The 17,179-nt window shown below is 48.7% G+C and overlaps 1 long non-coding RNA gene across 1 annotated transcript in view; it reads right to left on the minus strand.

The window, feature by feature from the left end:
- Positions 1-5,300, minus strand: part of LOC146860312 (uncharacterized) — a 44,592-nt gene extending 39,292 nt beyond the window's left edge. Inside the window, exon 1 of the long non-coding RNA XR_014979132.1 lies at positions 5,214-5,300. This is a non-coding gene — a long non-coding RNA (uncharacterized LOC146860312). The remainder of the gene's footprint in view (positions 1-5,213) is intronic.
- Positions 5,301-17,179: the final 11,879 nt, after the last annotated feature.

The raw sequence follows: 17,179 nt of genomic DNA on the forward strand, positions 1-17,179 counted from the left end.
AGCTCCCCAAATGGTGGCATTGAGGAACGGATGCTGCGTGTCCAGCGCCTGCAGGGGAGACACATGGCTACAATCAGCACTAACATAGCGCGCCTTGCAAAAGAAATGCGTTCCATGACTGCGGCAGTGAGGGACATGACCACTGTGGTGGCAGAGGGCAATGGGTACCTGAGGGAGGACATACAGGAACTCACCCGTGCCATGAGAGAAGGGCATGACAGCGAGAGAAGGAGGCACCGGCAGAACTCGCTCCGGTCCGCAGCCTCTACGAAGGCCATCACCAGGCTGAGCAATAGCACCGCAGTTCTGTCACGCCGCTCGGTGTCACTGCAGGTGGACCTGGGTCATTTTTGCGGTGATGTTGCCAAGGCCCTAGGCCAGGTGACCGCTGCAGTTGAACACCTGCAGAGCGGCACATTCAGTGCTAGCGCATTGGGAGGGGGAGGACGGCAGTGAGGCTGCCTCAAGTGTGAGCAGTGTTTCGGTTGCGGAGGCCAGCACCAGGAGGCGCAGTTCGCGGTGCTCCACAGCCACAGGGACAGGCCATGGTGAGGTGGAGGAGACACCTGAGAGAAAGCTGGGCGTTCGGGGCAAGCGCCACTAGACAAACTGACAGCCAAACATGACCGTGGTGGGGTAACCAGAAATGATGTTGCGTGATGTATGGCCGCCTCCTATGGCCCTCAGCTGTGTTAGGGACGTGTGCCTGTCGGTGTTGCGCGGGTGGTTGGTCATCCCGGTAGTCGTCATTCCTGTCCACCTCTATGGGTATCCCCCTTCTGGTCGCAATGTTGTGCAGCATGGCACATACAGCTACAATCCTGCAGCAGGTATCAGGTTTGTATTGCAAGGCACCGCCAGTCTTATGTAGGATTCTAAAGCGACTCTTCAGAATCCCAAAGGTCCTCTCTATGACATTCCTTGTGCTTATGTGGCCCGCGTTGTATCGTTGCTCCTGTGGGGTTGCTGGATTGATGTAGGGGGTGAGTATATATTCCCACAGGGCGTATGCACTGTCACCTACAAGATAGAAGCAAAGGCTTAGCAACGGTGATGTGTATACATGTGTGGTGCTCATGTGTGGAAGAGGTATGTGTACGTACCAAGCAGGAGTCCCTCTCCGAATTCTCCGTTCAGTAGGCGCCTGTGGATGCCACTGTGTCGGAATATGTAGGAGTCGTGTGTGCTCCCCGGAAATTGTGCCACTAGGTCCGTGATGATGTGCTTGGCATCGCACACCACCTGCACATTGATTGAGTGGTAGGACTTGCGGTTGCGGAATATGTACTCATTGGCAGAGGGTGGACAGATGGGGACATGCGTGCAGTTGATGCATCCAATGACATGGGGGAAATGGGCCACCTGGTAGAATCCCTGTTTGTTGCGGTCCAGCTGCTGTGGGGTTGTGGAGAAGCTGATGTGGGTGTGTATCATTGTCAGCATGGCATCAATGAATTTGTGGAAGAAGCGTGAGAGTGCGCTTTGCGATATGCCTCCGGCTACGGCGATTACCCCCTGAAACCTACCTGAGGCCAGTAGGTGCAGGCTGCATAGGACCTGGATGTGCGCAGGGATAGCATTGGTCCGATGTGTCTGGTGCTGCAGTAGTGGTTCGAGGTCTGCAATTAGGCGCATGATCATGGCACGATTCAGTCGATACTTGTTGTACACCTCATCCTCATTCTGTCCTAGCAAGGTGATGCGCACTCGGAATACTCTCTCCTGGACCCTTCTCCTGCGCTTTCCTGCTGCATTGATTCGCATCCTCCTTGCAAGCACGAAGAGGGCTGCCATTTTGGGCAAGCCAACAGGGTCTCCTGGCCCAAATTTAAGGGTTTACTGATTGGTAACATCTGTGGCACACGTATATTTTTTTTCCCTTTTTTTTTTTTTGGTAACTTTATCTCCAGGTTCTGATTCCCCTTATTCTGCTCATGCTAAATAGCGATTTTTGGTATTTGCGATTTTTGATGCATTGAGTAGCGATTCGTTATTAGCCATTGGCACTTGCCGGGAGCTAATCGTGATTTCGGTGATTGCGATTTCGGTATTTTGCGATTCTGTATTTTAGCGGGTTGGTTATTTGCGATTAGTTATTTTTACGGTATTTATTTTGCGATTCTTTATTTTTTAAGGATTTGTGTTGATGCATTGGGATTCTGTTTTTGAGACTCGCTAACGGCTGATTTTACCGATTCGGTATTTTACCGACTGGGTTTTTGCTTGATGCATGTGCCAGTTAGTTTTCTAAATTAGTGTGGGATTTGTCTTGTGTTATAAGCAGAGGTTAATGTAGTGAATCTTTGTGGTTCACCATGAGAAGGATTGTGGCTGTTGCTTGAGTAAGGTTACACCCCCATCAACCAGCAACCCAATTTTTACTAAACAGTGGGCAGGCTCCTTTCTGTGCAGCTTAGACAGAGGAAAGCAATGGTAGCTATTTAATTGATAAGAAATAATGGAGGCCGCTTGATCAGGGAAGCAGGAGATAGCAACAATGTTTGATGCATACTACAGGGAACCATATAGCTCATAACTAGGGGAGAATAAGACTCAGGAGGAGAATTTGTTCAATAATCTAAACCTCTAGCGTCCTAACATGGAAGGTCAAGCACTTCTCGAGGGAGAGATTACTAAAGAAGAAATTGCTAAAGCAATATCTAACCTTCCCTACATTAGGCCACAGGAGAGGATGACTTCCTAGAGGAATTCTATAAATTGGTTAAAGATGATGCCATGGAATCCCCCTATGATACATTCAAGGAGGCCTAGCAATCTGGTAGTTTGTCACCCTCTCCAATAGAACACTGATTAAAACTCTTCTATAAAGAATTCACTGCAATGTAGCAGCTGCCACCCATTATGCCTCCTTAATGTAGATATTAAGATCCTGGCAGGAATCTTAACCCCTCAGTGTAAGCAAGTTATCTTGGACCTTGTTCACCATGCGCAAGTAGGTTTAGTGACTGAAAGTACATCCTGCAACAACATGCATACCCTGGCCCACCTTTTTTGGCTTTCAAAGAACTCCAGGAAGGATAGACTTGCCTTGTTTCTCGATGCTGATAAGGCGTTTGATAGAATCAAGTGGTAATTTATGCTATGTAGCCTTCAGAAGATGGGTCTAAAGTTAAATGGCTATGTGAAATTCCTACTTCTCAGGTCAATTGTAGAGGCTTCCTATCAAACCCCTTCCTTATCTGCAGGGGAACTCAACAGTCACTCCTGTTGTTTCTACTACCATTGGAACTCTTAGTTACAGCCATCCATCATTCAAATGACATAAAAGGGATCCGTACCCTGGCAGTCCCTTCACATATTCTGGTATATACTGATGAAATCCTGCTTATGCGTACTGATCTGGGGTGAATGTTTGATTTGCTCTGCATTCCGTCCATCATCTGTGTGTCTTTTGCTTCTATCAGTCAAAGCAAATTTTCCAGAATATTGAGCTATAAAGGTCACTTGGCAGAAAGCAAGTCGTTGTCCATGCCCCACGTCAAGACGAAAGCCGCCAAAGCGGAATATCAGTACCAGTAGAAATCTGAACATGTAAAGTATTTAGGAGTTTACGTTAACAGGGGCCTTGCAAGAATGATTCCAGACAATCCAGGCCCACTTATAGCTAAAACTAAAATAGATTATGTTAAGTGGTGACAGTTACACCTCTCCCTATGGGGTAGGTTTCAAGCCGTAAAGATAGTGGTGGTATGGTACCCCTATTCCCATGTGTCCTAAGTATGCTACTGCTGTTAGTGAGGACCACTCTACAACAGTCCATTGAAAAGGGTATTAGAAATTTTATCTGGGACTACATGAAACCAAGGTTGAGGAGCTCCAAATTGATTGCTCATAGAAAATGCGGGGGTTTCAGCCTCTGCTGTGTTCAAGATGACTACTCTAGCTTCACCTGTCACAACTAGTCTTTGGCTGAGGACTATGGATACTCCTCTGTAGGTCCCAATTGAGCACAATCTCCTCATACATAATGCATCAGGTCCACCATTGATATATACACACAGCACACCTTGCTCCTGACCTCCAACCCCATGGTAGAAGCAATGGCACAGATTTGAATCTCTTCCAATAAAACACTACAGATTAATGCCAGGTTACATACCTGAGCACCTATATGAGACCACGCCACCATCAGTGTGGAAGTGCAAACCATCCTGTGGAAAATGCGGCAGAGAGAAAGCGTTCTCACCCTAAGTCCCCTGATGCAGATCCGTTGAAATGTTACAGGAAGAATTCCATCTTGCACAGAATCAGGAATGGCGATCCATCCACCTGGAGCACTGCCGTGAGAGCACACTGGAGCGCAGCCATGGACTCTTCAGGACTGCCTATTCATCAATATTGAAACCCCAGGGACTCGACCAGGGCGTCATGACCTGGTTCTACAAGAGAGGTTTTGAATGCAACTGTTGGACAGCGTACAGCAGTTGCATTCAAAACAACAGTTGCATTCAAAACCTCTCTTCTTACACCCTTACGAAAAATGGCAGAGACTTTTACAGGTTAAATACATGAAGAATGACGGGAAGGATACAATATAGAACCTGGACAGGGGCTCGAGAGGATCGGGAATGAAATTCTGACTTTTCAAATCACCCCAGGACTTGTAGTGGGCCCCTCAGAAACTTTCAACAGCAGGTTTTCTGGAGGTGTGGCCAGCCGGGCTGTGATACAGCACGTCCTCCACGATTGCCCAGATGCATTACTCCTCTGGTCGCAAACTGGGACTGCGTTAAACAAATCACTGGAACCACCCAAACTCATGACCGAGACGTTGGTCTCGTTACAAGACCCGGCAGATCTGCCCTCGTTGACAGGTCATGAGTGACACCTATTGCCTTTGGCTGTGACTACTCGCAAATTATGTAAATAGCGACATCGGCAAGCGCTGCACCCGCTTACAAATAACAAATGATATATCAGAAATGTATACAACGGCCCCTCCCCTCATTATCGCCTGTAACACAAACTGCAGGATAATATGTACATTTCCCAAAATATTTAGTCACCATTCCTTGGTCCTCACATTACCACCAAGAGAGAGGAAATACGCCAGAAGGGGACGGCGTGGGAAGGGGTCTAGAGGATAAGGACCCCGTGCTGACAACGTACCCCTCCCTCCCCCCCCCCCCCATATTTCCGTATTACTGTATTCCAAAGTTTCAGCACTGTGCACACATCTTACAGTCTCGTACGTCAGAGCTCTTTGGTGCGCCCCCTATCAACCCTGCCCAGGCTTTGCTGCTTGCATGTTGGTATATTTCTCCATTTCTTGGGTTGCATGTTCATATGTTCATGTATCCTAGCCGGGACCCGCGATACAGAGGCTGGTAACGAGGGCTGTTGTGTTGCGTTTCCAGCTTGGGGATTGGCTGAGAGCTGTGCCTGCCTTGAAAGCCGCCCATGCGCTCGGGGCTTTGTTTTGCTAGTCTCACATTGCTCCGTCCTTTCCTTTCTAGCACTGTAGGCTCTGCTCACTTTTTGCGATGCCTGATTCTGTTACACACGGCCTGGAAACAATGTTGTTGGATAAAGATAACTACATCGTTTGTATTCTTCTTGATAAACCAGCAAATAAGAAAGAAATATAAAAAACAAAAAAGAAACAAATCTCAGACCTTGGAGGTCGCACCCATCAAGATTAAGTAAATAAATGAAGAATGAAGAATGACATCTCAGCTACAACCAACACAAAAGAAAAGGTGACAGGCGAATCACTGCCAGAGTCAAGTGTCCTCTGAGGATAGTTCAAAGAAATGTTCTAGCACCAGGGAGAGATAATAGCCTGTATAGCCCCATAAACATACCAACACTCAGAAGACGTCAGAGCATATTTACTCTCTCGCCTCAAGGACACCAGAAGATGGCTAACTACAGCTGGGCTGCGACCCAGCGGCCAATGCCCGCCCGCCCCGCGCTCCGGCTATCTGTAACATTCCAGTGTAAACACGCACGCAGGTGACCTGCTGGGCTTTGATGTCACTTATCACCTTCAGAGGTGGTTAACAACATAATACGACAATAACCCACCTCCTGCTATCAGTCTCTCATAAAATATGCAAACACAGTACACACGTCAGCTCACACGGTTAGGGTCACAATGTGCTCTTTTACCCCCGCAATTGCTCATCTGTGCACCCATTGCCTTCCACCCGACCCGATGCACTTCGTTCTTTTCTGCCCACTTTATAGCACAACATTCATGTTACATTAACTACTGAGCAGGTTTTGTGTGTTGGCTTTCTGTAGCCTCACTAACGCCGTCAGTGCTGTCGCAGTGAGCAGGCTGGAAGAATCCAATCCAAGGACTGTGCCACATCTAGAATTAAATAAATCACCTTTGCTCATTCACTATACTTTTGTAAGTCATCGTATTCCAGAATAGTTATAAAACTTAGAATGTATGAACATCTATGAATTCAGCAATATATGCCTTTTGTTCCAACAAGCTGGAGCAGACGCTCTGGGCACCGTCATATTCGAGAACAGGGCCTCCCCTTTAGGCTATGTTGTCCTCTTTGTAATGTTATTTTCGGCTATTTTTTAAATAATTGTTTTGTTTTATTTTGTAAACTGCTACCAAGGTAGTCTCAGATAACTGTGGGAAGGGGGCGCGTGGTAATAACGTATAAGATTTGCAAGGTCCGGAGTTGGAGCCACCCATCAACTATGACAATGCCCTGAGCATGCAGCTGCCGAGTATGACCTCCACTAGGCCATAAACCCTTGAGCCTCAGGACTCTCCGAAAGCCGGGCTGAAGAGGCCCAGCCAGCGTGAGTCATTTCATCAGGATGGACATTTGAAGCAGGCAGTGATGGCTGTCAAGGAGGAGGTGCCAATTAACAAAACTCCAAGGTAAGGAGTTGAGTCTGAAAGGATCTTGAAGGAGTCTCTAGAGTGTTTAAGGATCTTCTGACTTTACATGGGTATTTTCCATTCCCAGGTCAGGGGGACAAGTAATACTGAACTCTCATGTCGAATGTATGCACCTGATAACAAACCCACAGACCGCCTTGTTGATAAGGCAAAGTGGTTTGCAGAAGGTTTTCTTTTTTACTGGGGGCAATGACGGGGTCTAATGACAGGGATGACGTGGTTGCTTCGTTCCAGGCTAAACAACAGGACGGCTACATGGATATGGATAGTGTATCGACAGAGAGTACTGGTTTATATAGGCAATTGCCATAAACCCAGCGTGGTATGACCACAGCAACTATTTGGGCAGTGTAACATGTAACAGCAGCAGAATCCCTGTCAGTAGCTGAATATGATAGCTCGCAGCTTTGGACATCTCGTTATTCTTGGGATTCACTGTCAAGGCTCACACGCAAATTCCAGGGGTTAAAGCACCAAGACTACACAGGTACCAAGTTCCTTCGGCTAAGATAGAGGGAAAAAGACTGGACTAGTAGCTCTAAAAGCTGGGTTTCAGCTTTTTCATCGTTTAGGCAGAGACAATAAATAAGCATCGATGGTGAACCCGAGAGAGGAAGTGAAATTGACTGAAGAGGTTGCCAGGGTCTTGTTTGGGCTTAAGATGGAAGGGGGGCATCACATACATGTGATATCCTATTTTGTAAATGGCTAAGGTGTCTGCCAAGGCGGCCATTATAAGCATCAAAAATTGTTACGGATAGGAGCTGGGTTTGCCATATTTGATGTTAGCTGTACTCAACTGGAATCTACCAATATTGACTTGATAAGTCCAGTTTTGCCAGAATGAGTGGAACCACCATAATGCTTTGCTGCTAATGCTGGATGAAGGGGACGGTCTGTCTATCAGCACTTGGTGGTCAACGGTGTCAAAGACAACAGAGAGATCGAGTAGAACAAGTGAACCGAGGTGGCCTGATTATGGGACTTAAGAAGCTCTTCCCCACACAAGTAAAGTAGTCTCAGTACCCCCTACTGTGTCTGAAGAATGACTGGATGACACTAAATACATCATTTGCCTCCAGTTGGGTGGCCAATTGTCAAGAAGCAGCAGTTTCAATTGTTTTAGTGACACAGGGGAGGCCAGAGATGGGTCTGTAGTTCACTTGATTTTCAAGGACTGTGGTGGCTTTCTTTCAAATGGGTGTGGCAATGGGAGGTTTAAAGGCCTAGGAATGACACCACTGGATATGGCAGCGGTTATTACATTTGTGATGATTGGTGTTACTACACTGTTACACACAGACTTCGGGAGCCAAACAGAGATAAGTACAGCGTTTGTTCCCTGAAGTGCAAGGTAATAAGTAAGGAACCCACTCGAAGCCTCCCTCATGCATCAGAAGACTCAGCAGCGCTTGGAGAGCATATAGTGAAAGAAGCGAACACAAAGCTGGAAAACATAAGCTACAAATATAGCGACTCGTTAAGGGGAGGGGGGAATGGGAGTTGAACCCAGTGCAATTTTGTTGAAATGTTTCTAAGAAATGGTAACACAGAAGAAAAGAGGAATAGAACAATAGCATAACCCATATGTGTATGTAAATACCATGACATGATAATAATGGTACTGTACATGAGCCAATTGCCCAAAAAATCTGTTTTAAAAAAACGAAGACTCAGCAGCCATGCGGGACAGCAGTGCAGGCCATAAAGCAGTAACTTAAAAGGAAATGTAGCACCAGGAATGCTTTTACTTTTGACAAGTGAGCTTGCTCTGCATCGCAGGAGCTCGCACGCTCCGCATAGCAGGAGCTCGCACGCTCCGCATAGCAGGAGCTCGCTCGCTCATAACAAATTCTTAAAGGTACAGCGCACTCCATACATTACATTACTGAAATGTCTTATGACACAACACCTTCCCCTTTTTAAAAAAACAAAGCTAAATAATTTAAATGAAAAAAATAAAAAATAAAAATATCTAAAATAAGCATAACAACACAATATTTACATCTATGATTTTTTGCTGTTGTAAGAAATATAGTACTTCTTAAATGTAGAAGGTATAGTAGTATTGCAAACAGCTCCGTGTTACGGCACGCAATGCAATCATTAGATTGTTCAGGAAAAATGTCTATAGCAGGTTGCCTTCGTGTAAGTAACAAACCATTTGCTTTAATAATCTGAGATGACCCTTGACTGCCAGTTGAATGCTCTTGAGTTGTCTCCCACCAAGTGCTTTCAAGTGAAGAATTGTTACCATCATAGCTTCACACAGCTTGAATTTTGGCTGCCTGCGCCTGGGTAATCTTTACCAGATCCCTCTTACTCCACTAGCCTTTGACCTTTATAAGTACTACACCTTTAGACACTCTATCTTTCAATGTTAATTCTTTTACATGGTGAAATTTGTCATAAGGTTCTTCAATCTGACTTTGCACTGCTCCAGCTCTGGATGCAGTAGACTGCAAGGCTGTTGTGCTCTTTTTGCTTACCTCTCTCACCCAGTCAAGACAAACTGAAGCCCTTGGAAATCTTTTGCGAAACATCATAAATTGGGACATACCTGTTGTACAGTTTGGATTTATTAGATATGACTAAACTTTCTCCCTGAGAAAAGTTTTGACATCAATACCCATAGTCAAGGCTGTTTGCACACCCTCTTTTAAGAATGTATTAATGCATTCAACCAGACCATTGGCAGAAGGTGAGTCAAGTGCAACTCTGAGTTACGTAATGTGAAAACCTTCAATGAAGTTCTTCATGCGCACTCATGTGAAGTGGGTGCTTCTGTCTGTAACAATTTCTTCATAGCGTCTGGAAACAGAGGTAAAACCAAAATACACACATTTTGAAAAATAATCATTTAAAACCATCATGTATCTTTTGTTAATAAGCGTTTTTGCAAAGCTTCCTCTGGTAGAGGGACCATATGAATAGGTGACTCATTTACCTTCTAGTGCTTATAAGATACTAAGCAGGTGGTGCAATTATTAATAAACTTGGAAACTTGAACTTCGAATGCAGGCCACCAGTAAAATTCTTTATATATCTGCATGAGCTACTGACTCCTAAATGACCCTTGTGTGCCTCCCTAATAATGTAATCTCTGATAGACACAGAAGGCACACACACAAAATGATGACAAAAATTATAGGTCCACTGAAATATGTACAAAGGGTCTCAAAGAGTCCTCAACATTTCTTTCCTTGGGCCAACCTTCTTTCATGAATTTGAAAACACACTATAACGTGGCATCCTGTTTGGAAGCTTCTAACCCCTTTGTTCCGCAGTATGTCCTCCACAAAAGCAATCACATTCTCATTATCCTGAATTGTGTTGTATTCTTCACTTCTGATGTGTAACCTGAAAAGACTGTCCGCTCTTATGTTTTTCCCACCAGGTATGTATTTCACCCTAAAATTTAATTCGTGCAGCTTTGATAGCAATCTGACCAAATATGATGATGCTTTCCCTGAACCATTGCCATCCAGCAGGTAGAGCAATGGTTTGTGATCTGTGAAAAGATCAAAATGGGAACCCTAAATGTCCAACAACATGTCAATGCCTCTTGTTCAATGGTGCTGTAATTGGCATTCCCACTACTGAGAGAGTGAGAGGCAAAGGCAATGGTGTTTTCTTTGTCCTGACAAAACTGTAAAAACACAGCCCCCAATCCAACTTGACTGGCATCAGCAGTTATGATACATGTTCTGCCTGCAACAAAGGGAGTTACAGCTGGAGCTGAAATAATGAGATTCTTCTCTTTCTGAAAAGCTTCTTGCACATCATCAGACCATATATACTTTGCTCCTTTCTTTTTTTTTTTTTTATTTTATTTTTTTAAAAACCTTTATTTTCAAAAGGCAGGACACAGCTATTCAGCCGACAACCCGGAGGTTCGGCAGCATCGATATATAGCAACAGAGATGCGTCCCCAGTACCGTGAAAGGAGAAGTGCAAAGGTTCAATTTTAATTAAACACAAAAACACACAACAAACCCCAGCAAGGCAAGAACACTGAAAGCCCATGGTGAAGCCCCCCAGGGGAGGCCGGACCCCACTCATCTACCAGTTACAGTACAGTGTAAAGAGGAAGAAGGGGGACAGCAGAGGCCAAAAAAGTCCATAAACCATACTGAGCTGGAAAGAAGGTTAGGAGGAAAGCTGTTCCTCGGGAGGATCCAGATCCGGGGCAAGACACATTCCCCCCCTGTATTGATTCCACCGCCCCCAGATGGCGTGCCACTTCCGGGGGCGGCCTCTAGCGCAATAGACCGTCTTCTCTCTTAACATACTCCAGTCCATATTTTCTTTCCACGCGGTCAATGTGGGGGGCCCCGCGGAGCCCCACAATCGCGCGATATCTCTCTTAGCGACCATGTTACCCAGAGTCACCCATTGGGTCTGTGCCTCATCGTGGTCAGTGGGCCCCCAGACATTCAGGAGGCAACACCGCGCTTCCGGCTGCATAGCAATGCCCGTCACCTCCCCCATCACTGCATGGACTCTCCTCCAGAATTCCGTAATGACACCACATTCCCAAATGATATGCAGGAAAGTACCCACCATACCACATCCCCTCCTGCATAGGCCGTCCTCCGAGAATCCCATGTGAACCAGCCTTGGCCCCGTCACATACACTCGATGCAGTATTTTAAGCTGCACCAGCCTCAGACGCGACGGGATCGCGACCTCCTTAGGAGAGGAAACAGCCGACTGCCAATCCTCATCATCCAACTCGAGGCCATCCCTAGTCCACTGGTCCCTCAGCCCCAAAAGCATGTCCGCCCGGACGTTGATCAGTTTCTTATAGATGAGCGAGATCGTGCTCTCGGGCATATGGCCATCAAGGACCCGGTCCTCCAAAGGAGAGGACTCAGGCACCTTCTCACCCTCTACGAGGACTGATCGGAGGGCGTGACGCACCTGAATATATCGGAAATACTCGGAGGGCCCCAGCTCATACTCCGTCTGCAACTCTTCAAAGGACTTCACCTTCCCCTTATTCAGCACATCTCCCACCCTGGAGATGCCGATCAGGTCCCATTTATCAAACCCTTTTGTGTGCCAAAGCCTTCCCAGTCTCTCCGATTCAAACAGCGGGGTAGCGAGGGTGAGCCTATCCTTCCAGCCCAGCGAGTCAGTTGCCATCTTCCACACACGCACTGCCACACCAGTGGGCCCCGTGAGGGACGAGTCTAGGGACCGCGAGTACAACGCCCTGTAGTAGTTACCTCCACGCAGCAACCACCTGTCCATGGCATACCCAGGGCTGAGGACAGGGCCATAAAACCCATGATTAATCGCGCTCAGCTGGGTGGCCCAATAGTACCGTCGGATGTCTGGGAGCGCAATGCCCCCGTCGTACCATGGAAGCGTCAACTTTGCAATAGCTATTCGCGGCCGCCCATCCCAAAGCAACGCTCGTTGGAGGCCTTCGACCTCCCGAAAGTATTTGGCCGGAACCCAGTCCAAAGTATTCTGCAGTGCGTAGAGGAAGCGGGGAAGAGACATCATTTTGAACAGGGCCGCACGCCCAACGAGGGAGAGCGGCAGCCTCCGCCAGCCTTCAACATCCCGCCTCAGGCGTGCCAGGGGGGGGAGCAGGTTCTTCTCATATCGCACAGCAGAGTCCATGGAGATAAAAATCCCCAAATACACGAAGCCCTGCTGAGCGACCTGTATCGAACATGTTCTAGGGATCGGTGGAACCTCGCCACTAAGAACATACAAATACGATTTACTCCAATTGATAACAAGACCCGAGTTCCTACCAAAAGATGTGAGTAAGTCACAGACCACTATAAGTGATTTCTTGGGTGAGGCAAGATACAGCAGGATATCAAGGGCATAGAGCGAAATACGGTCTTCGTGTTCAGGCGATCATCTAAGGCCCCGTATATCCGGGTGCCAACGTATCCACGCAGCCAGCGGCTCAAGGGCGAGGGCGAACAACAAAGGCGACAGAGGACAACCCTGCCGAGTACCCCTCCCAAGCTGAAACGGAGTCGACGCCCGACCATTCACCACCACACTCGCAAGTGGCCCCTCATACAGCAACCTCACCCAGCTCACAAAACCGTGGCCAAAGCCGAACTTGGTCAGCACGGCCCACAAATATGCCCATTCCACCGTGTCAAAGGCCATCGTGGCGTCAAGAGACGCCACAATAGCTGGTTCACGCAGAGTGCCCGCCCTGGCGATTACACCATGAAGGCGCCGAAGATTTAACGCTGTGTTTCGGTGCGGGATGAAGCCGGATTGATCCGGGTGGACCAAGTCACCGAGTACCCTAATCAATCGGGTCGCCAGGATTTTAGCCAGAATTTTCGGCTCTGCGTTAAGAAGTGAGATAGGCCTATATGAGGCGCACTTATCTCGGGGTTTGCCCTCTTTGTGTATAACCACGATCGTCGCCAGTCGCTGGTCCAATGGGAGGGTCCCACTCCCCCGCGCCTCCACAAACATGGCGCGCAGGTGAGGGGCGACCCTATCCGGAAATAGCTTGTACAGGTCGACCGGCAAGCCGTTCGGTCCCGAGGCCTTGCCTGAGTTTAACGCGCGGATAGCCCCCGCCACCTCGTCAACCGTTATGTCACCATCTAGATCGTCCCTATCTATATCGGAGAGACAGGGCAACTCGATATCACGGAGGAGATCACACGAGTCCTCGGGCGGCCTATCCGACACTGAGGCATAAACCCTACAGAAATAGTCCGAGAAACACTTTACAATCCTCTCAGGTTCCACAATCGCCTCTCCCCTCTCTCCCGTCAACTCTGGCACAACTCTATTGACCCGTTCTTTTTTGTCCAGCCAAGCCAGGAGTTTCCCTGCCTTGTCACCAACATCATACAAACGGCCCTGCTGTTCCCTACTGAGGGTCTTAGCGGCGTTCGTCACCAGGTCCTTATACTCAGCTTGCTTCAAGCAAAGCTCATGCAGTGAGGACTCTGTAACCTCCTCCTCCAGCGCTCCCTCCAGAGCCGCGATCTCCTCCTCAACCTGCAGAATCTCGCCATCTCTCCGCCGCTTGGCAGCTACTACTAGGGAGAGGGCTTCCCCTCGGAGCACGGTCTTAAATGCTTCCCACAGCGACACTGCCGAGTCCACGGATCCCTGATTGTCCTTGAAAAAATTATCTACTTTCTTTACCAGCGCGCTGCGCATCTTGGGGAAATACCACGGGTTGATAGGGGCCACCCTTCCTCCTCCCTCCCGACCTAGATCCAGCCGGATCCACACTGGCGAATGGTCAGATATACCACGCGCCATGTGCCTCGCCTCGGAGACCAATGAGGCATGCGCAGCCAGAGTGAGTAGGTAATCAATCCTGGAAAGACTACCATGTGCCCCGGAGTGGAACGTGTATTGGCTCTGTGTGGGGTGCCGGAGCCTCCAGCAGTCTATCAGGCCAAGCGTGTCTAGGAAGTCTGGAAGCCACTTCTGAGCCCCCCCTGTGTCTCTGGGCGGGTATCTATCCAGCAGGCCGGAGCCAACAGCGTTGAAATCACCTCCCACCACAAGCATACCCCCCGGGAGATCTAGCAGGGCCCTACCCAGATCTGTGAACGTAGAGGCCTGCAGGGCCGGCGGGACATAAACCGAAACTAAAACCAAAGTTCTTCCTTCCCACCGCCCCGCCACCGCCACAAACCTCCCCCTATCATCAACAATGGTGGAGTCCACCTCAAATGGTAGCGAGGCTCTGACTAGGATGCCCACACCCCTGGGCCCAGAGGAGAATCCCGAATGTGCTATGAATTTATAACCCTTCCTATTCAGAGCGTAGCACGTATTACCTATAAGATGCGTCTCCTGCAGCAGGGCAACATCCGGCATTGACCGTTTCAAGAATTGCAAAACAATCCCACGCTTAATGCGATCCCCCAAACCATTAACATTCCAGCTTATAACACTTAAAGCCCTACCCCCCATCCTCAAACGTAAAGAGGCCCACCCCACACCCGAAGAGCCACCATGGAACAGTCCTGGAAAGAATCACCATGCCTTGCAGAAATAAACCCCCCAACAATAAACCCAAAATCCCAGAAACCCCCCCCACCCTGCACCCCTGCTGCAGCTTACAAAGCCCCCCCAACTTGCAGTGTGCCTGTCGCCCTACAAAACCCAAAATCTACAAAAAGTACCCTAAGGGAGGAAAAGAGCGCCCCTCGTCCTCCCGCAGCCCTCCGCATTGACTGCACTCTATTCAAGTCTTCAAATATAGCCAAATCGAGTCAGACCGGCTCCGAAAAATCAGCCCTGCCCATCCCGGCCACTGTCCCCATCCTCGGCAATGTCCTCCCCCGTCCGTCGCCGGGGCAAAGCGTCCAGCCATTCATCGGCCATAACAGGAGAGTCAAAGAAGAATGTCCGATCTTCGTGCACCACACGTAATCTGGCAGGGAAGAGCATGGCATACTTCAGATCCCTCTCCCGGAGCCGCCTCTTCACCCCCAGAAAGCCCTGTCTCTGCCTCTGCACCTGCTGGGTGAAGTCCGGATAGAAATTCACCGACGCGTTCTGGAAGGGGACCGGGCCCGTCACCCTCGATGCTTGCAGGATAGCGTCCCGATCTCGAAAATGAAAGAGCCGAGCGACGATCGGCCTCGGTGGGGCACCCACCTTGGGCCTCCCACCCGGCACTCTATGGGCCCTTTCAACCGCAAAGAACTTTCCAAGACCCTTAGGCTGCAGATGATTAAGCACCAAGTCCTCGACAAGCAGGTCAACCGAAGCCTCATCCGAGGACTCCGGAACCCCGATGACGCGCACGTTGTTGCGCCTGGCCCGGCTCTCAAAGTCCTCCAGCCGGCGGGCGGCGAGATCACTCTCGGTCCTCAGCTTACGAACCTCGATCTGCAGTTCCGTGACATCATCGGTGAGGCCCGTGGTCTTGAGGTCCAGGGTCCTAACCCGTTCATTCGTTTTGCCCAAGTCCGCACGGATCAGGTTAACATCCACCAAGATGGCATCCACCTTATGCGCCAGGGCATCAAACTGTCTCCCAATCGAAGTCTGCATCCCTTCGAGCGCGCCCATGACATCCTGTAGTGAGAGCTCCGGGGCCAAAGGCGAGGCCGCCTTCTGGGTGTCCGGCGACTGGCTCGACCCACTCGGTGATCCCTTCTGCAGAGCATAGCGGTCCATACTATTGACTTGGGTATAGGCTCCCTGCCTGGTAGACTTAGCCTTCAGCCGATCCACCTCTGCTTTGCCCGACATGGTTGATACCAAGCAGGTCGGTTCAGATAAGACGGGTTCCTCTCAATGAAAGGAATCAGGAGTGATCAGTTCTGCAGTGGGCCACCAGAGTAGCCTGCAGAGCGTCCATAGGGTAATAAAGCCACCAAGAGCTCTCCGGGGGCAGGGCTGACAAAGGGAGAGAAAGCGAAAGTGAAAGGACGGGGACCTCCGTCCGACAGTTCACACCTCGCCTGGCCGTTGTTGTTCAACTAGAAGTCGGGCATCCTGCCAACTCTAGCCCCTGGCATCCCTCGGAGATAGGCCGCAATCTTCCGCCAGGCATAAGTCCGGTTCCCGGTGGGCGATCCGACCGCGGGTAGCATCAATCGCCTCCCTGACAGGTCATCCACACGATGCCATGCATACCGACAGGATTAGAGACAGGATAGCGACGGAGGGCGCGAGGGTCTCGGGAGCTCAGAGCTCACGCGGCCATCTTGGTCAAGCGCTAGGCTCCTCCTCCACTTTGCTCCTTTCTTGAGTAAATTCCTCAATAGCTGCACAATAAAAGCATAACCTTGCACAAATCTTGAATAGTATTCGCTTAGCCCGTGAAAGGAGAGAAGTGCATCTTTGTCACTGGGTGGATGTGCATCTTCAATAGATTTAATCAATGAAAATTTGGGAGAAATACCATTTGGAGTGGTATAGTGTTGTAAGTAGTCAATGTTTTCTGCTACAAATGTGCATTTATCTTTGTGAAGAGGTATACCAAACTCTTTAAAGTTAGTGAAAACTGCTTTAAGACTGTGATTCTGTTCAGGTAAAGAATTTGCACAAATCAGCACATCATGTTGAAACGCTTCAATATGTTAGCCATGAGGTGTTGAAAAACTCTAGCTGCTGAAGCCAATCCAAAAGGGAGTATGCAAAACTTGAATGCTCCGAAAGGAGTTACAAAGGTGGTTAACCCTTGGGACTTTTCATCTAATGGGATCTGGTGGTAAGCTGATTTGAGATCCATAAGGGTGAAAACTTTCTCCACTGTTGCAAGTAAGTCTTGAAGCTTGGGCAAAGGATGACAATCAACCACATTGT

This window comes from Triturus cristatus, chromosome 3_1, assembly GCF_964204655.1.
Source record: "Triturus cristatus chromosome 3_1, aTriCri1.1, whole genome shotgun sequence".
Lineage (NCBI taxonomy): Eukaryota > Metazoa > Chordata > Amphibia > Caudata > Salamandridae > Triturus > Triturus cristatus.